General features: G+C 36.3%; 1 pseudogene; it reads right to left on the bottom strand.

Moving 5' to 3' along the window:
- Positions 1-3,041: 3,041 nt before the first annotated feature.
- Positions 3,042-3,696, bottom strand: LOC149215936 (uncharacterized; annotated as a pseudogene).
- Between the last annotated feature and the right edge of the window lie 18,931 nt (positions 3,697-22,627).

Here is a 22,627-nt window from a genome sequence, read left to right as displayed (position 1 = left end):
CTTCTTATGCTTTACAATATTTTATGGTCATCTTTAAACCATAATTTCAATATTTTCTAATCGTCATCGAATCTTCATTATAAACTTCTTCCATTTCACAAAAGACATCAACTTCTAACTATATTTGAAATCGTTTCATAAATTGTTTCAAGTCAAGTTCTTGTGTTAGTGGAAAACCTTAAACCACCACTAGTTGAAGACTTCGATTTCTACTACCCATCTGGTTTGTGTTCTTATTTAGACCCCCATATTCGAAAAGTACATCTAGTCATTAGTTGTTATCCACCTCCATATTTAAACTCTCTTTTTGGGCTCACATTTACTACTTTGGATTAAAGGGGGAATGTTGGAAACATAACGCTTAGAGATTAAGTAAAATTTATTAACTTGAGAGGAAAGCTAAAAACCACAATTGAATTTGAATAGTCATGAGAAGTCTTAATTAATTGGAAGATGAAACCATGTGCTATGAATTTGTATATCATATAAGTAAGAATTGTATCTCAAGCTTAGCTCTAATTTTCATGAGTCTAATAATTATAACATATTTTTGAATTATTGAAATGCCAAAAACATATTATGATATTCCTTTGTGATTTTTTTTCGAAAATTTCATATAATTTGAAGAAATTTATTTTTTTTATAACTTGTGAAGTCCCACTAGCACAACCGGTTAATGATGGGCCTCGTCAGTAAGGCGAACCTGATCAAACCTCATGGGGGTGGTTATGCCCTATGCTAGGGGGAGGAGACTTGCTAAACAAATCCAGGCAAATTAGCACTAGGGTGGCCTAGGCTGGGTGCGATCCCCGGGTAACTTTGACGGATTAGATGCCCTTGGGTCACAACTACTCAAGCCAAAAGTCAAGCCTAGAGGATCACAAACAACTTGAAAAACAAACATTTTTTTTACAACTCTAATATAAATGAGGAAAAGACTAGAGCTCTGTGAATGACGACCTTCAATTGTTGTAGATCACCCATGGTTTCCGCATTCAAACAATGGCTCAGGCTCAAGGATATTTATGATTCTTTGTGTTTCCCTCTGATTGAACAATGAATTAAGGAGGTTGAGCCCAATGAAGACTTTTCATGGCTGCAACCATCGGTTTCTTGTGCCCTCAACCCTTGACTCCTTAAATTTCTTGTAAAATCTTTGTTAAAGTGCTCTCTTGGCACTCATTGCTCCTTAGGGTTTTCTCCAAATTTCTGGTATGGGACCTCAAGCTTTTCTTGGAGCCTCGTGTAGGTATTCCCTCTATCATGCAATGCCTACATTTCAAAGGTCGAAAACTGGATGATTCTTCCCCTCTTTCAGTCTATAATATTGAAAAAGATGCCACTGCCTTTATGGCCTTTTGTTTACAAGGGGGGTTGGGGTTAAGCCCTCCCCCTCTCAGGAATTTTTTATAAAGATGTTGTGCATGCACAATCCTCCCCAAAGGAAACTCAATCCCAAGGAACTCCTAAGCTATTTTTGGTCGATAAATATGAGAAATTTCTTACCCCACTCATGAGAACGTCTATTAGATCTATGTAGAGTCAACCCTCATTTTTCGTTTTAATGGTTTATGGACCCATTCAGCGAATCTCTAGCAATGGATCCATTCTTCATTGACAAAAAATTGCAAGGTTATTTTATGCTCCAAAAGCTTCTTCATTGTGGCATTTGCTGAACAAGAAGACTATCAAAAAGTTTTATCGAAAGGACCTTAATTTTGGGGTATTGCAGGACTGTTCCTAACACCATGGTTTCCATATTTTAACCCTTCCACAATAACCATGACCAAACTGCCAATATGGGTTTGTCTTCCTAATCTTATTGCTCACTCGTGGCATTACCCAACCTTTCAGGGCATTGGGAACACCCCGAGTCATTTACTTGTAATTGATAATTCTCATGGCATGTTGGGCATCTACACCTATGGCAAAATTTGTGTTGAAGTCAATATCAGTAGAGGACCACAAAACTAAATCAATTTAAAATAGGTGATTTTCATTGGACCTAGGATTTGGAATATGAGAATACTACTTTTTGTTGTCACTTCTATTAGCAAACAAGCCATTTATAGAATTCTCTCTCTGTTCAAATCTCACTTAAAGCAGAATATTCAAAATGCGAAAGAGGATGATGAAGGATATAATGATGAAATGCATTCGGTGGACAAGGTCTAGACTTCTAATCCTCAAAATTCAATTGAGGATCATGGTGTCAACCATGCTCATTCAACAAACACATCGATAGTGCATAATAATGCTTCTTCGAGTGCATTGAAGCGAACTTATGAGTCAACTTCTTCAGACTCTAACAAAGATTCTCCTTCAGCGTGCACTAATAATCTTAAAATTTCCTTGATAAAACTGCCTTTGGAAGGCTGGGTCATGGTTTCAAAAAAGAAAGGAACAAAAAGTCACTTTGGAGATGAGTCCAATTTGGATGTTTCTCTTCTGTAATTGTTTTTTTGTTCCTCTATGTATCTTTTGCTATTCTTAGTTTCATACGTCTCAGTGATGTTCTCGTCAATAGATGGCACACTATGCCAAGAAAAGAGTTATGACTATATATGATGTATTCTAGTTGCGATTGATCAATAGAATTCACCTTACACCATTTTTTTTAAATATAGATGAAAATTAAATTTAAAATGTATAAATATAAATATAAATTTACAAAGTAAAGTTTTTCATAATAAATTATTATTCACTTATAAATAAATAAATTATTATTATATTATTATTTCGAGTTGTTTTTAGTGTGACTTTTTGGAAGCTTTTAGGATGGGTGTTTCTCTTCTGATTTCTCTAATCCGGTAGGAATATATTGAAATCACAAGCTTGTTGGGTAACCCTTGCACAATCTAAGAGCCTTTGGGGTTTTTCAGGGTGCTAAATCCATATATATCAAAAGCCCAATTTAAATAACAAAAATTAAGATTTCACCTCAATTTTTCCCCAAATTCTAACACTAGAAAATCCAAAAAATCACACTAAAAACAACTCATTATTTCCCAATAAATGGAATTTCAAAAATAATTTATTTATTAATTAATAAAAACCCATCTCCAAAAATTTAAATCCAAAAAAACTCCTCGACCTTTTCTTTCTCCTGCTGGACCTCTTCCTCCTCGACTTTCTCTCCTCCAAATCATAGTCATCTTCGCTGTCTTCCGATCGGAATCATCCCTCTTAGACCGATATTTTGACTTCCGAGACAATTCCTTCCCGCGTGAAACCCTGGAAACCCTATATTTCTCTTTATGAATGTCCTTGTACTTACTGTGAGAATTTCTAAACCTCGCCGCAATAATCCTCTCAATTTCAGAGTCCTCTTTGTTGACCGTAACATCGGACTCGGATTGCTCTTCATCTTCATCAGAACTCTTACCAGACGCTGGAGCAACAGCGTTGTTCAGCGATCTCGCCCTGTCGGAACCGACAAATTTAGTATTACGATTATTGTTATTATCATTGTTCTCCCTTTCCATAATGGCCTGCAGAACATCATCTTCTTTAACGCTGAAGAAGTTCCGGCACTGGAAGGTGAGATGGCCGACCCTGTCGCATTTTTTACAGGCGCCCCGGGCTTCATCAGCGTTGGAGGAGGTAAGGCGGGCCAAGGCCATGAGTTTGGAGCGCGGCGCTGCTGTGAACCCTGTTGTTTGCAGGCATCCGCACCCGTTCCGCCGTGGCCCGCATCTTCGATTGCCTTATTTTTCCCTTTCTTGATAAATCTGATAAATCAGAGAAGATTATTGTGTATTCTGGCAAATGACTGAACAGAAATTTCAACACTACCAGGAGCACCTCAACAGAATCGAAGAGAGGCCCTGTCGCAACAGTCTCTCCTCGCTACGCACAGACAACTACTTTCAATTCAGAGTTATTTATTTACTCGCATGGACAAGGGCCCCGCCTTCTGGAAAGATCTCTGGAAAAGGTGACCTCGTCAACCGCCAGTGAACTCAAATTTATAATAGAATTTATATGAATATGTTTTTACGTTAATGTCGGCTTCGAGGGCCCCTCCTTCTAGAAAGATCTCTGGAAAAGTGACCTCATCAACAGCTCGTGACCTCAAATTTATAATAGAATTTATATGAATGTGGTTTCGACGTTAATGTCGACTTTATGTTTTCAAGGCATCAAAATTTTTTTAGGACCAACGGTTCGGCTAAAATTCGAAAATTAAATTAAATTTATAATTTTAAATTATTAGCCATGGATATTGCAATAGTTTTTTTATCAAAATCATATTAGTATAGGTTGATTAAAAAATTTTCCATAACATTATACAGTGGAATATATTTTTTTTAATATTTTAATTTATTCATGATTATTTTGATTAGCTATCAAATTCAACATGTTATTGTTTTTTGCCTTTATTAATTAATAAAAAATACATAGTGCAAGATAGGCATTTATGATATAATCTGTTTTGGCAAGGTGATAAAATCATTGCTAATGTGTATAATCATTTTATATTCCTATTTATAAAAATGGTTAATGATCAATATAATCTAATAAAAATAATATTATTTAAAATTACATATATAATTTAAAATGATTATTTAAATCACATATGTAATTTAAAAAGATTTATTAATGGTATGTAAGAGATATATTTTTATTTTTACATTATATGTTTAAGGCTTAGAGGTCACTTAGGTTTTTGTGCGAACTTAACCACATATGATAGATTTTACACTATTAACGAATGAATGATATTCAAAATAATAAGATGTTTGTAATATGAATAAATATGAAATTTCTCATATTCACAAACCAATGTATAATAGAAATTTATGATATGACCTCTATACCTAGGTCTAATAATAAGATTTTCATAAGGCCACATCCACAAATTATAAAAAGTCAAATGTAAACTATTAGTAATTATTTCTATGTTGCAATATAAATAATGTTAATTTACAAAATTTAGTAATGCATTTAATTACAATTTAAAATTAATCTAATTATAACATTTTAAAATTTTAAATCTTTGTATTTTTATTGTTTTCTACTTTAATTTAGCTATATTTAAATTAAGCAATAGGGACTAGCTACTATGTAGCCCTTGTTTGAAAATGTTTCTAAATAATATAATAAAAAGCCTTGGGGCAACTTAATTGGTTAACTTGATATTGGTGAAATTGTAGCTGAGAGTGATTAAACATAACCTTGGATGTATCAACAGTTGAGAGGGATCAAACATTCTCTCAGCATTTGATAGATCCATGGTTAAGATGCATTTAGGCTTGTTTTTATATACACACCTACCATATCTAGGTTGGATCCATTTAGGCTTGTTTTTATATACACACATACCATATCTAGGTTGGATGCATTTGTCCCTCTCTCTCTCTTCCCTCATGCTCTACTCTCTCCCTCTGTCCCTCCTCTCTCTCAAGTTCTCTCTCTCCCCCTTTCTCCCCCCCCCCATCTCTCTCTCTCTACCCTCCAACTTTGTCACTATATCCCCCGTCTCTCCTTCTCTCTCTCATCTCCATCTCTATGTCCCCCTCTCTCTCCTCTCCTATGTGACTTCCCTCCTCTCCTCTCTCCTTCTCTCGTCATTTCTCCCTTGTTACTCCCTCTCTCTCTACCTCTATCTCTATATGTCTTTGTTCTTCCCTCACTCTCTCTCCCCCTCCAACTCCATCTCCCTCTCCCCTCCTCTCTCTTCATTCCTCTATCTCCTCTCTTACACCTCCCTCTCTCTCTCCCCTCCCCATCACTCTCTCTATCTCTCTCTTCACCCTCCAACTATGTCACTTTCTCTCTCTCTCCATATGATTGGAGAATTTTCACTCTATGTAATGAATGTTATATGTAATGTCTAAAATATTTTACATTTTAATTTTTTATTGTGAAATGAGTTATGATTTTATGATATTCTACGTGTGGTATTGTGTGGTATTGATAAGTTATGGTATTGCAACAAAAACTATTTACAATTTAATAATATCCATGGTAAAATGGGGGTGGATATACATGGTTCAGAAACTTGTTATATTATAAATTTATCGTAAGTATTAATTTTTTATGTGCTTATTAATTAAATGTAAATATGGTTATGGAATCATTATTAGTCTCTTCCAAGGCAAGACTCTAACAATGTATTTGTCTATTGATCACTATTAGTTTAACATTGATGAATGCAAATTATAACGTTTAACTTTGAAAAATAAATATTTATTTTTCAATATTACAAAAAGCAATTTTCAAACATTTGATTGGACCATAACTTGAAGGCCTTATTGCAGCCTTTGCACAATAATATGTCTTGCGGATAACTATCATACATATTTTATGCCATAATTTATGGATATGATTGCAATATTCATAAATGATTTTTAGATATTTGTGTGGTGATTTTTTATTTTAATCTTTGTATGTGATCCAAAATGGATTCAGTAAAGCCTCTAGATCAAAAGTCTTCAAATATAGGTGAAAGTGGAATCATGTTGAAGTGCTCGTTAATACGAAGCCAATGGTGCAAACAGTGTGTAAATCCGAGTTTGGATGAAGAAATTAGAGCCAATTAAAGATTTAGGTCAAAAAGTCAATGCCTACGTCAGCAGGACATGTGGCAACCTGGGAAAGAGTCACAGGTTCTTGATGATGTCAACGCAGAAGGTGATGTGGCAGTCTGCAATTGGTTCATACCACAGGTGATGGGATCAGTGAACAAGAGCGGAGATCATTCGATCAAAGGAGATCAACACATATCACGTCGAAACATGCAAGCAGGTTATCCTGGAAAACGGACACGATGAAATTATGCAAAAGAAGTTAAACTCCTTTGAGTTCCAGTAGGGAAGCGGTAAGTGGTTTATTGCATGCCTTCAAGGCAGGAAACAATTTTTTAGAAATCTACGCAATTCCACTCAGCGGTCGACACGTAGCATCCCGAAACTGCTTTCTTGCATGCCTTCGAGGAATTAGCAGACGTGCTAGTTGGAGTGCGAGATCGTGCGACAGCTGTCGGATCCCACAGGACAGATCAACGGTGCGGAACGTCCAGATTAGTTGATGAGCGAGACACAATAGCCGTCAGATTTTTTGATCTCGAGATTAGCACTGGGAAAAGGCCGAATGGTTGAGGTCAACTCCACGCCCACCGGTCCTTTGGTTTATCCTCTAGTTTTAGTGTATTCGTATTATTTCACGATTATCGCAATTTGTAACTATATGTGGTATATTAATACCATAACACAAAAAAAGTTGGGAGAGTGTGTTGTGAACTGTTCCAAGGGATCTAGAGGTCATAGTAACCAAGTATGGTCGAGTGTATACTCGTTTCGACTCAAAGATTCAAGATGAACACAGCGGTGAGATCCATTTTTGTGTTTGAGACTCTATTTCTGAGCTCACACCTGCAACATCGATTTTAAGACATAATAGAGAGGTCATCATTGGAAGAAAAAGGACCAATAGATGTAGCCAGGAAGTTTGGTTAACTCCTTTATTAAATTTGATTGTGTTGATGGTTTAAATGTGTTTTCTAATTGTTTAAGTGTTTATGTTATTCACAATCTTTTCGATCTGTTGCACTAAGTAACAAAGGCAACTTCACACATAGTCTATAATACCTTTTTCATTAACGGATCAAGTGGTATCAGAGCAGTAAGGTTTCTAAATGTTTGACAAGTTTGTGTGGAGATTTGAATGCTTACTAGGTTGAGGCTTGGACGAGGTGAAGGATAACTTTTTGAGGAAAATCCAGAGATTGGAAGGGTCTTTACACAAATAAGGATGGCAAAGGATGCTCCACTTGGTTTAGAATCCCAATTCTTGGATAGTTTCATGACAATAGTGCAATGGTGGAAGAGATGTATAATGAGTTTAAAAAGGGAAAAGGTGAAGGCACTTCATCACCTAAACCAAAAAAAGGAGTAGAGGAATATTTTATTTTTATCCCTCCATATAAAGAAGATAAAGGAAAAGGATAAAAGTCTCCTTCATCATCACCATTATCATCATCATCGTCGTCTTCTTCTCATAAGACTAGTTCTTCTAAGAAGAAGAAAAAGAAAGCCTCTTTGATCAAATTAGATGTAAAATTTGATTTGCCAATTTATGATGGAGAACTTAACTCTAAAAAGCTTGATAATTGGATAAGACAAATAGATGTATATTGCAGGGTGCAGAAAGTTGATTCAGAAAGGAAGAAGATCTAGCTTGCTAGCCTTCGACTTGGAGGAACCGCACTTGTATGGTGGGAAGGCAAGACACAAGCAAATCTCCAAAAACATGGTAAAATCATTTCAACTTGGAACGAATTTGTTTCTGCCATTAAAAAGAAATTTTGTCCTTTGGCTTATATGCATCAAGAAATGATGAGTTAGCAAACACTCCATCAACTAAAAGGTCAAAGTGTTTAGAGTTATACTCAGGAATTTCGTAAGAGAGCTTTAACATTAGGCATATCATTGGACTCACAAGAAACATTGTTAAAATACAGAGGTGGTCTTCATAGTTATTTAAGGCATACTATCCTTATGTTTAATCCAACTAGCTTAGATGATGTATCAGTTCAAGCAACTCATCTAGAGGCTAGAGGTAAAAATGTAACCCCAGATATTGGGAAATCATCCAAACCTATTGAAAACAAGAATAAAGGCAAGAAGAAACTGAAATGGAAGGAGAGGAAAACAAACACTGTGAAGAAGGATAAACCTTCATGCACTCATTGTAAGAAGGAAGGACATGATGAGGCACACTGCTGGTCTTTGCATCCATAATTGAAGCCTAAGAAGTTCGGGAGTAAAGAGCGAAAGAATGTTGCTGCTGTTCAAAAGGACTTGGGGTTAGACTTGGGTGACGAGACAATGGTTACAGCTACATGTATAAAAGGCAAATATTCTAAAGCATCTACAAGTAATTCTTCACATTCTTTTGATAATGATAATGATGAGAGGAAAAGGAATGAGCTATTTCATATTAGAGTCATTTCCAACCATACACAAATTGATACTTTATTTGATAGTGGGTAACAAGTTAATTTGATTTTTGAAGCAATTGTAAAGAAGTTGGATCTAGAAACAAAACCTCATAAAAAGCCATATCCATTAGGTTGGGTGTGTGCTAAAACTAAGCTACAAGTTATGAAACAATGTAAACTTCGTTTTGCTACTGGGTCAAAGTTTGTAGATGAGGTTGAGTTAGACATAGTCCCATTGGACATATGTGGAATTGTATTAGGAATTCCATACTTGTACGATAGAAAAGCTATCTTCTATCGAACTGAAAATAAGTATCAACTCACTAAGGATGGAATTGAATATATTTTAAAGGCTCATAAACTGAAAGATAACTTATCTCTCATAAATTCAGGACAGATGAAAAGAATTGTAAATTCAAGTAAGCAATTTTTACATATGATTGTAAAAGCAAAGGATATTGATAAATACGATGCATTCCAAGGCTGTAATCCTAAACAGAAAGCATATCTAGTTAAAGTTGTTTCTGATTATGATATTTTGTTTCAGGAGCCTAAAGGGCTTCCACCAAAGCGAGAGATAGAACATGAGATTTATTTGCAGCAAGATGCTCCACTACCTAACATTGGAATGTACAGGTTATCAACTCTAGAGAATGCAGAGATAAATAAGCAGGCACAGGAGTTTCTCGATCAAGGGTTTATTCGACCAAGCACATCACCATGTAGATCACCTATTGTGTTAGTGCGAAAGAAAGACGGTTCGTGGAGAATGTGCATTGATTTTAGAGCATTAAATAAAATCACAATAAATAATAGTTATCCTCTTCCTCGTATTGATGATTTATTATATCAGTTAAAAGATGCAATGCACTTCTCTAAATTGGACTTGCGAAGTGGCTACCATCAGATTAGAGTTGCAGAACAGGATGTATGGAAGACTGCCTTCAAAATGAAGCAAGGACTCTATGAATGGATGGTTATGCCTTTTGGCTTAACTAATGCTCCAGTTACGTTTATGCGAGTCATGAATGATGTATTTAGACCATTTATTGATGATTTTGTAATAGTATATTTAGATGATATTATTGTTTTTAGTAGAACATGGAATGAACATGTAAAGCATCTAAAGCAGATTTTAGATGTATTGAAAAAAGAAAATCTCTATGTAGAGCTGTCAAAATGTGACTTTGGCAGAACACCTTTGAATTATTTGGGTTATATTGTAGGGGGTGGTGAATTGAAGATAGATCCCTCTAAGGTCAAAGCTATTGTAAGTTGGCCTAAGCCCAATACTCCTACAGAAGTTAGAAGTTTCTTAGGGGCAGCGCAATATTGGAGAAAGTTTATTGCTAACTTTTCTTTGATTATAGCTCCTTTACATGCTTTGACATGTGTGAAACAGGTGTTTCAGTGGGGAGGCAAACAACAGAAATTCTTCAACACATTGAAATAAAGGATCAGTACATCGCTAGTACTAGCACTGCCAGATCTTCGATATCCATTTGAGATCGAGATAGATGCAAGTGAATATGCCATGGGGGCAGTGTTGATGCAGCATAGAAAGCCTATATGCTTTCATTTTGAGACATTTACATCAGCAATAGTTAACTATCCTACATATGATAAAGAATTGTATGCATTAGTTCAAAGTGTTAAAAAGTGGAAACATTACATAATGGGTAAAGAAACAATCATACACACAGATCATCAACCACTTCAATATTTACACTCACAAACTAAATTGCAACAATCAAGACATTACAGGTGGATGGGTTTTCTACAACAATTTCATCTTGTTATCAGATATAAGAAGGGCATACATAATAAGGTTGTAGACATGTTATCAAGACCAATTATAAATGCATCCACAATACTTAAGAACAATTCAGTAATTCATGAAAGTTACATTGAACAATATGTTGAAGACATAGATTTTAAGGATGTATATGCAACTTTAAGTCATGGAAAGAAGGTAGAAGAATTGGATTATTACATAAAGGACAAACTCTTATATCATTTGGGAAAGTTATGCATTCCACAAACTGAAAGAGTTAATATAATTCAAGAAGCACATACTTCTCTCATATCAGGTCATTTTGGTGTAAGTAAAACATTTGCACAATTACAATGGTTCTGCTAATGGCCACGAATGAATGAGACGGTTTCTAGATATATAAAAGGATGTACTATGTGTGCTACAAGCAAGCCAAGTAATAGAAACTTAGGCTTGTATACTCCCCTTCCAATTCCTTCTCGTCCTTGGGAAAGTATTTCCATGGATTTTGTTGGGGGATTGCCAAAGTCTAGAAAGGGTCATGATTATTTGTATGTAGTTGTGGATAGGTTCAGTAAGATGTGTATTTTGACACCATGTAATAAATAGGTCACAGCTGAACAAACTGCAAAGTTGTTCTTTCAAAATGTATGGGTTCATTTTGGGTTACCCACTTCTATTGTATTTGATCGAGATTCTCGATTTGTTGGGAAATTTTGGTCAAGTCTATGGGAGTTAATGGACACAAGGTTAAAGAAGAGCACAACATTTCATCCACAAATAGATGGTCAAACAGAAGTGGTCAATAGGACAGTGCTATAGTTGCTTCAAGGATATTGCAGTAAGCATCCCAAACTTTGGGATGAGCATTTGTGTTATGTGAAACATGCTTACAACCATGCAAAACATTCTTTTACTCATAGATCTCCTTTTGAGACTTGTTTTGGTTTTATACCAAAGTCTCCCTTGGATTTTGTCTTTGGTAAAGACATAGTAGTTGATGGACACAGTGATGTAGACAAGCAACCAAGTTCATTAAACAAATCCAGGAAATTCACCAGGCAGTACAGGAGCAGCTAGAAAAGAACCAAGCAAAGTACAAGGCGTGACATGACAAGCATCGAGTTGAGCATAGTTTTCAAGTTGGTGATCAAGTCTGGTTGTACATCAACAAAGAAAGATTGCAAGGGGAAGGTAAAAAGTTGAAACCAATTAGATATGGTCCTTTCAAAATACTTGATAAAATTGGTGAAAATGATTTTCGCCTAGATCTACCAGCTTATATGCAAATCTATTCAGTTGTAAATGTTGAAACTTGTGGTTGTATGAACCTTCATTGATTGAAGATCCCGAAGAGAAAGGTCAGCTACCTTCCATTGAGAATCTGTTGCCCGAGTATCTCAATGAGTTACAGGAGGACGCAGTTCTTGATAAGAGGATAAGAACTTCGCGACGGGAAATGTTGAGTACCTTTGGGTTGGAATCAAAGGTACAAATCCAAGTAAAGCATGATGGATAGAGATTATAAATGTGAAGGAACTTTATCCTCACTTAATCGATAGCTAAAACCAACTTTTGGTGGACCAAAAGCTTTTAGTGGGGAGGAGTGATCCAAAATGGATTCAGTAAAGCCTCCATATCAAAAGTCTTTAAATACATATGAAAGTGGAATCATGTTGAAGTGCTCGTTAATACAAAGCCAACGGTGCAAACTGTGTGTAACTCCGAGTTTGGATGAAGAATTTAGATCCAATTAAAGATTTAGGTCAAAAAGTCAATGCCTACATTAGCATGACACGTGGCAACCTGGGAAAGAGTCACAGGTTCTTGATGATGTCAGTGCAGAATGTGATGTGGTAGTCTACGATTGGTTCATACCATAGGTGATGGGATCAACAACCAAGAGCGGAGATCGACGCATATCGCGTCGAAACATGCAAGCAGGTTATCCTAGAAAATGGACGCGATGAAATTATGCAAAAGAAGTTAAACTCCTTTGAGTTCTGGCAGGGAAGCGGTAAGTGGTTTATCGCGTGCCTTCAAGGCAAGAAACAATTTTTCAAAAATCTACGTGATTCCACTCAGCGGTCGACACGTAGCATCCTGAAACCGCTTTCTCGCGTGCCTTCGGGGAATTAGCAGGCGTACTAGTTGGAGCGCGAGATCACGTGATAGCCATCGGATCCCACAGGACAGATCAACGGTGTGGAACGTCCAAATTAGTTGATGAGTGAGACGCGATAGCCGTCAGATTGTTTGATCTTGAGATCAACGTCGGGAAAAGGTCGGACGGTCGGGGTCAACTCCACGCCCGCCGGTCCTTTGGTTTATCTTCTGTTTTTAGTGTAATCGTATTATTTCATGATTATCGCAGTTTGTAACTATATGTAGTATATTAGTACCATAACATAGAAAAAGTTGGGAGAGTGTGTTGTGAACCATTCCAGGGGGTCTGGAGGTCATAGTAACCAAGTACGGTCGAGTGTATACTCGTTTCAACTCGAAGATTCAAGCCGAACACAAATGTGAGATTCATTTTCATGTTTGAGACTCTATTTCTGAGCTCACACCTTTAAGAACAATTTGAAGATAGAATAGAGAGGTCATCACTGGAAGCGAAAGGACCAGGAGACGTAGCCAAGAAGTCTGGTGAACTCCTTTATTAAATTTGATTGTGTTGATGGTTTAAATGTGTTTTCTAATTATTTATGTGTTTATGTTATTCACAATCTTTTCAATCTGTTGCACTAAGTAACATAGGCAACTTCACACATAATCTATAATACCTTTTTCATTAACGGATTAGTATGAAAACCATTCAAAAATAAAATAATTGAAAAATAACTTATACTCAAGTAAATGGCATATCCACATAAATTACTTCCCACCATAATTTAAGCAAGTCTTTGCATAAAAAATGGATAGGAATAAGATGTAAAAAATATACTTACAAGAGTTACTTCCCACCATTATTTATGTTTTCTTCAACACTTATGTAGGAGTAAAATTATAAATGTGTAGACTTACTAATGGTTACTACCCACCAAAATTTATGCAAGTTCTTCTACTTGAGCAAGCAATTTACTTATCCACTTCACATCTCAATTTATTAGTTACTGCCAAAGCAAGACTATAGAATGATTTATTTATCAATCATTATTAATTTAGCATTGACCAATGTAACTTGTAATTATTTATGCAATTTTTCCTAGAGCATAATTTCTAACTTGAGTTGGAGGGCTAAGCATAATTTCTAACTTGAGTTGGAGGGGCTAAGTTGCCCTGCAAAATAAAATTACAATATAATAAATTGAATTTTATTATTTTTAACTTTATTTTATTTGAGCCAAGGTTTAAATGTTTGCACTACAACATCTCCACCATACTCGACTCTATATTAATTTTAACCTTTTATTGTTTTTTAATTGAGCCGACATATAAATGTTAAATGTTAAACATTTATGCCTACACATCTACCCCTATATTGGGTTGTAGAGTGCCTCTCGGCACAATTAATATAATTGTATTTGAACTGTATATCTATTAAGTGTTAAAATTTAAAAGAAAAAGTTTAAACCCATAAATATTTAATTCTTCTTTACTTTTGATAAATCTAAAATTAAAATGAATCTATATTGGTTATTAAAAATATTATTTATATTAACCCCAATCAGGGTGTTGGAAGACGTGCATTAGCTGATGAACAACAGGTTATCCACTCCACCATCATCCTAGGCTTTAAATGAGGAGGGGTTGTGTCCAGTTAGACCCATGCATTCACACACACCCCACACTTTATGACTACTCAAATGGTTTATTGCGGTAATCCCCCTCCTTCAAATGCATTGTTTCAGTGGTGAGCGAGAGTTTATCAAGAAAGAAGGAAGTGTTGTCGAAAAGAATGTGGGATTTTGTCCCAGTATAGTCTAGGCAAAGGTGACAAGAGTGTGGGAAGGTTTGGGCCCTCTTAGTCGAACCCTCCATCCTTAGCCCAAGTCTGTCACAAATTTCATTGTCTGCTTGGTTAGTTAGTTGACGATTTTGGAAATCTTTATGTGTCGGCCCAACAATTTCTCCATGCAATTGGATTTTCCTGAACACAAGCAATCTCCCTCCGACTTGTCATTTCCGGTTTTAGTGTGTCCCTGTGGTATATTTTGGTTTGCCTCTAGTGTAACAGTTGTTTGGAATTCTCGTGGGGGTGTGGATTTTTTTCAGTTCCACGGGAAGGTGTAACAACCCCCTCACATCCTAACCCGAGGAGGTGGTTACTAGGTTTACCCAAATCCCAAAGTGCAGTTATGAGAATGGGCTCAAAAGTCTTCAACATTTTTTTTTATTCTCTATCTACTAGTTAGAAAGTTGTTAAAGAGGTTAACCTTAGCAAATAGATAACCCTCCAAATCAAGGGGCACAATCATAGAAAGATCCCTCCCTCTGATCTTCAGGCACTCATAAATTCTTATACCAATATTTTTTTGAGACCTCAAAAGGGATCCCTTTATTTAGAGTCACTAGCATTTTATTCACTTGGCCTCGAGTTCTTTCCTACCTTGTTACCTTGCCTACCAAACCACACTTGTGGAAAGCACACAAATTGAGTGACAGATTAAGTTGTTTTTGTAACTTCATAAGACAACCAAATCAAACCTAGCATCTCACCTTGTGGATCTCCAACAATCTCCATCCCTGAAAAGGAACAATAAGAGTGAAGCCATTGCACATATTACAGGGTCATGTGATAACCCTTCAAAACTGTTATCCACTCTCAAGGATTGATGATGTTCTTGACCAACACAAGCGAGCGAGGTACTTGACCAAGATTGATATAGCTTTTGGTTATCACCAATTCCACACCTAACAATATATGGCAAAGAGTTTTCAAGACTTAATGTGGGTCTCTAAAAGTGGTTGGTCATGTCTTTTGACCTCGCCATTGCCCTTACCTCTTTTATGGCGTTCATCAATGATAGTTTTTACCCTCACCTTGGAGACTTTGTTTGTGTTCCATTTTAATAATGTCTTGATATATAATAAAATATAGGCAGAACATTTGGAGCACATTTACATAGTCTTGGATCTTCACAAAACAAAAGAAACCTTTTTTTGGTAAGACGTGTGACTAATACATGGGATTTTTTATTGATGTAGTAGTTCATACAAATCTAGGGTTCTAGAGTGGCAAACTCTTAGTACCATTTTCAATCTCGATTTTTCCAGGAGAATAAATATCCATAAAAAATCCATCTGCCATTACTCCCATATAGCTCGCCCCTTCATCCAAATTGACAATCAAGACTCTCAATGGACTCCATAAGCAGACATAGCATTCTGGAAGTTGAAGGATGCCCCTTGTTAGGCACCTATGATTGCATTCCCAAATCTACAATAACCATTTGAAATAGATATTGTTGCCACTCAATATGAAATTGGCACCATTCTTAAGCAAGGAGGACACCCAACTACATCCCATTCAAAACCTTGACTCAAACCAAGCTCAATTCCCGCATTATGACAAGGAGGCCTACTTGTTGTTTCAAGTACTCAAGTAATGGCAACACTACAACTAAGGAAATCAGCATCCACACTAATCATCAATGCCTTCAATTTTCAAATTCTTAATCTAAAATTTAGGTGCAACACCATTTGAAATGAATGTCCTATGTACAACAATTTCATTTAGTTATTAAGAACAAAAAGGGAAGCTCAAATACAATTGTTAATTAGCTTAGCAGACCCCCGCCAAGTCTCTTCACATACTCGATGTGAAGTATACAACATATGAAGAATGGAAAGACATCTATGTCACTAATCCATTATTTGGTCATGTTGCGGAATCCATCCAACATTCGACAGTAATTAATCTGACCCCTTTCTTCAATTGTACGCTTAGAGATGGCTTATTGTATATGTTGAATTCATTGTGTTTTATTAGGGCCTGTATATCTTTGTCTCAAGGCGATCGCTCTTCATCCTATGGAGGGCACCTTAGCATATAGAAAATATTTTTTTCATTTACGTCAATCATTCTTTTGGAACTCCGCAAGGAAAGAACTGGATGACTAAATCAATGATGACTTTGTAGCCAAATAGACCACCTAACAAGAAACTTATCCTACACTGGCCCTTAACAATACCCTATAAACCATGGGAATCCATTTATGTTGAGAGGCCTCTTAGTCTCATGGGTCATCACACATTTTATACTTGTAGTAGCCTTTTTTCATTATAAAGTTACGTAAATATCAACTATTATACAAACCATACATGGCCTCCACTCTAGTCATGTTGCCCAAAAACCGCTTTTCTAGAATTCTTAGATGAGGAAACATCCAATTAGAATAATTTAATAAGTGATACATTATCTATGCCCATCTCTACATGCATCCAATTAAATGGCTTGCATATATGCCTATACTCAAAGTAGTTAACCAATACCTATTTTGGATTAAACCCTTTAAGCATATAATTGGGAGTAACTAATAGTTAAGATAGAATGGGGTACCTAAAAATTTCATACGTATTCAATGAAATTGCACAAGTGATTAGAATTTTATATAGGAATCTAATCATATACTTGAAAGAGGTATAAACATAATATACCTATCATTGACCTCAAATAACCCTAAAATAACAAATAACTCAACCTACCTCGAGGAAAGCTCAATATAGAACTTGCCCATGATGAGCTTGATTACCTATTAAGAACTTCATTTCTCAAACCTTTTTTTATTTATCTCTATACATCACTTGTTTCATCATACATTTTAAACATCTACACACATTTACATTTATCAACATTGCATATTATATACTAAATGGAGGCCAACGTGATTGTTCGTCAATATTCATAAAATCTTTCAATGTTCTGGGCAAAGAACATAATTGTATCACCTTTGGATAAGGATACAATCCACAACAATTCCTATGAGAAGAGTAATCATCAAGACTGAGTTGATACGAGGGACTTCACTAAAGGATAATATAGAAAGATAACCAAATAACAACACTAAGATGAAAAAAATCCCAAGAAGCAAGACTAAACTAGGCCAAAGAACCATGGTAGAAAGAGTGATCTCTTAATTTGTTCACCAACCAATGGGTTACATAAAAGTTGGGAAGAAAGGCCACATCGAAATCCCATGCTCAACACTGTTATACAAAACCTATGACTGTGGGAAGAAGTGTTTTCTCTAGGCCTGGTGGACTAACCTAGAACAATAGAAAGCAAACATAATAATATCCTCCTTAAATTAATTGAATGATGGGATGAAGCTTGCTTGGAATCGATCGTAAGCTTCACTCCTTTCTCGGCTTGTACGCTCCAATCCTAGCTCTTATTTCTATAATTAGAACCTACACAATCAAACAATACAAGATAAATATCTACGACATCTATGTAGCATAACCTAATCACTTCATTCAACATATCGACATGGTATTGAAATACATGAATCATAACATCATATAGGAAAATAGTCTACTCTTTGTATTAAAAGAAATGGACAAAGTTACAACCAAAAATAGGAGTTGATCTTGTAGAAGAGCCCCCCAAGTTGACTTGTCCTTCTCTTGCTATAAACTATGCCTCTATGTCATCTTAATGCATGGAATAATGACTCTCAAAGCAGCAACATGAGGGTAGAATCAATCTCCAAAATCCAACCCCTTGCCCATAGATGGTTGTAAATATATAAACGAGGGAGGTAGTTCATGAATTCTTATCCATTTACCAATATAGGCTTGAGATCCACTTGATATGGGAGGATGAGCTCAAGGGATAAGAGGTGAAAACTTCAAGGTAGGATCAGATAGGATATAAGACTCTTATCCAAGGTAAATGGTTGAAACAACCTTAGGAAGCTTCTGGAAGAGGAAGCTTTGGGATTCTTTTTATTTTTCCCGAATTTTTAGAATCAGCGCAGCCCCCAGACTGAGCAACCTGTTAGCGTTCAACGCAGGTGCAAAGAGGGTCAACCTGGTGGTCAACGTTGGTCCCTAAAGGGCCAGGGTGCATTGGGCCTTAAAAGTTTGGAAACTTAGCAATAAAGAGCATAAACTCAGGGATGTAGCATCGCCATGCTTAAGGATTTGTGTAGGGATGACTACAACATGCTCAAGGATGTGAATTGATCCAATTTGAAGGTTTGTTGACCAAATGCGACAAAATGGTCTATAACATATTAGCCCCTAAAGAATAAAGTCATAAATGACAATTTATGACTAAAATGCTTTACCTTGTGACAAGTTAGGATCAAGATCAATCGGTCATAGCCATCATCTCTAACAATACATTTACATCATGGAATATTTGTTGAGGGAGGCATACCCATGTTCAACACATAAGCTAACATTACATGTACAATGATCAAGAAGACATGTCTATTGATGATAAAGGGTGGACCCATGACTAGATGACTATCTGTATGATCATAGCCATCGTACATTGTGATCTTGCATTATTCCTGAAATTGAAGCTCGAATGGATATACCTAGATCTAGGGTTTTCTATCTCATTCACACGACCAACCAATGTATGAGTTTATCCATGTGAATCAATGACCTGAAGTCAAACGTGGTAGACACCATCTAATTACCATCCAATGATGTAAGTAGTTAGCAAATGCGAGAGAAACCATTAATGATGTTAATGGCTCTCAAGGTACACTAGTACAATATGTATGGTGTGAATGAATGAGTTGATGTCCAACACCACACATAATCTTTCGGTCAAAGGATAATGATGAAAACATGTTGCGAAGAGCAAAGAAACTTGACATTGATGTATGCAAGCACCAAGGTACGAAAGGGATGTTTCTAAGTCAACTTCATGGATAATGAGTTGATGTCGACAAGAAACGACTTGTCGTAGGAGGGCCTTGATGTATCCACGGTCAACGACATGAAACAGGCATCATGATTTGAGACAAAATAATTGTAATGATGTTGATATGGAACTAGATCAGGAAAAATAGACATGGAATGACAACTTAAGAGTATTGTTTCATATATTGAAATGACTTCTCTTGAACACAACGACGACACTGAAATGAAGTTTGCAACATTGACCTAAAACCAAAGGCCGAGGCTTTGATAAGGTATGATAAACCAAAAGACAAGTATATTAACCAACCCAATAGCCATAGAGATGAAGTAGAAGAGTGTCGTGTTCAAGAGCGAATCATTGCCATTAACAAGTGGAGTATCCCGTTTTCCCAATTTCCCCAACCATTATTGGTCAATACCACTTTATTTTTGACAAGCTTAAGGAGGATAAAATATGATTGATCTGTAATTCCATCCTTCAGATGAATCCCTCTGAGAATATTTAACTAACCCAAAGAAGGAGTAGTTTAGTCCCATTATGATCGACGATTCCATCGTTGTTTGATGTTTTTACAAGTCCAGTGAAGGTGAAAATTCGACATATTTTTCATGTTTAGAGAGTTTGAAAAAGAGGTGAAAAAGAAAACTCCAAAGGTTCCTTTTTGTAGATATTCCCTTGAGTCCGAAAAGGCATAAAACAATACTCAAGAGAACCTCTTATCCATGTTTGACTAAGGTTTTCCTTTTTCGTAATTAGTCCATATCAGTCAGGAAAATGGTTAAACTTATACTGAGTAGACGTCTTTTCATTTACTTTAACGAATTCGAAAAGACAAGTGCTCGACAATATTTTCATATTTTGGGAGTTTGAAAAGAGCTGAAAGAGGACTCCTCCTAGAGGAACAAGTGTTATAAAAGGTAACAACTAGTTTCGGTCATGATGGAACTGCTCAAACACGTAAAGGTCAAGAGACTTGCTAATAAGACCACTCATCGTAGAGCTTCCTCAGGAAAGGGTAAAACAATCAAGTGAAAGTTTATGATCGACCAAACAAATGATGACGGTGGAATTATAAAACCAAGGCTCATGTGAAAAAAACAGGCTGATAAAAATTCCAATCACAAGAATAGGATGAAAGTGGTTTCATTTTTACACAATATTGAAACATGGGAAGCTACGCTTGAAATTACTTGAGGATGGTTTCATTTTTATACAAGCTTGAAACATGAGAAAAACTATGCTTGAGAGTGGTTTAATTTTTACACAAGCTTGAAACAGAGAAAAACTATGCTTGAAATAAGTGTGCATGCCCCCAACATAATGACTCAATTCAAGGACATGCTCCCCAAGCTTCATTTCATTCACCTAATTAGACTATTGATCAAAGGAAGTGACCATACTACTTGGAGGGGGTGTCATGGGAATGGGTGGACTGCTCCCTTGCGCTATGGAAATGGGACAATTTCTCTCTAGTGTCGTGGGAATGGGAGGATTCCCCCCTATGCCGTGGGAACGAGAGAACTATCCCACAGGTCATTGGATCCTGAAGAAACAAGAAGAATCTGAGCAGTACGAATTTCACTCTCTATGGGAAAGGTATGATCAACTGAAGGTGGAATCGAGTCAACCATTTACTATATCAATGGTTGGTTAGGAACAGACTCACGAGATTCACGTTCAGAGAGAGTGGGATCGAATGGAGACAGATTCTGATCAATCACTTCATCAAGATTTCGATCAATCATTTCATGAACTAGTGGAGGATTGGGATAAATCTTCTAGTAACCAGCTTGAATTCGTGGCTGAGAATTTGTAAGGATTCTAACACTTTTGAAGCTTCATCGATATAAGGATAAAGGTGAATAGGATGACTTCCTTCACATAGCTTACAGGGAAACTTGACTTTACCCTTTTTCCCATGAACCTTACTATCACTTGTGGACAATTATCACAAGCATTATCTCTAGAGGTTGATGACAAAGGTTGATGTGATATTGTAGACCATACTTCTAATATCTTGGGAATACCATGACAATCTCTAAGAAGGTGATCACACTTACATAACATGCAAGTGAGTTTAATTTTGTGGGGTTGATTGGAAGGTTTTTCCATACTAGTTGCATTTGTAGAAATGGTTGCTTGGTTGCCCCTATGCTTATTTTGCTTCTTTGTCTTCTTCCTTTTCTTCTTCTTCTTAGCCTCTTGGATACTAGAATCAAGAATTTCACCACGTGAGGAGGAAGAAAGGGATGAAGAAAGAATAGGTGAAGAAGGCAAAGGTTCAACTTTAGGATCAAATTGAGGTTGATGTTGTTCAAGTGGAGGAGAACCTGGTTGAGAAGTAGTTTTGACATTCAAAACCAAAGAGGTAGAAAAGGAGCACCAATATTTCCAAAATAAGGAAAAGGACTAGGATTTCTATCAGAGGGGTTTCCTTGACTGGTGGACTCAGGAACTGTTTCCATTAGTCTCAACTTGAGATCTACTAAGGAGCTATTCTATAGTGAGGATGTTGTTTTGTGGTCAATTAATTGATTATAGATTAAATACATAACCAAAAAAAAAAAGGGGAAACTAGGAAAAAGGGTTTACCAAGCAACTGTGAATTGCAATATAGCACTTTGGAGAACCAAGGATTTACGAACGGGTAGGCAATCTCCCTGAATGTTGTGTTTGATGTATAATAGTATACAAGGCAACTGACTACAACCTATGGTGGACTTCCAAAATATACTTGACGGTACGTGGAAGTGCAATCTATGGTAATGTTGTCAATGCATAATCATTCAATGAGAGCATTCCCATATACTTTTCATGCATGGAGCACCATCTGATTGCTCGAAAATACGTGTAGAATGATCTGATACACTTATGTGCGTGGAACGAGATATAACCCTTGGATTGTAACGTCGACAAAAAAATATAGCTCCTATGTTTAAAGATATCAGAGCACATCTCTAGCCTAGACCTCAAGATGTTTGGATTAATGTTACAAATGATCCTTAGATTAATTGAGTGAATTTTAGAGTTGATCTTGAATTAGATTTTAGTTTCAAGGCTCAAAACACAATATCACCTTAAC

The sequence above is a fragment of the Pinus tabuliformis genome, chromosome 1_1 (assembly GCF_031772625.1).
Source record: "Pinus tabuliformis cultivar Carrire ecotype Pingquan chromosome 1_1, CPIR1, whole genome shotgun sequence".
Classification (NCBI taxonomy): domain Eukaryota; kingdom Viridiplantae; phylum Streptophyta; class Pinopsida; order Pinales; family Pinaceae; genus Pinus; species Pinus tabuliformis.
Note: the sequence above shows the minus strand (reverse complement) of the source record. Positions and strands in the feature narration are given on the sequence as shown.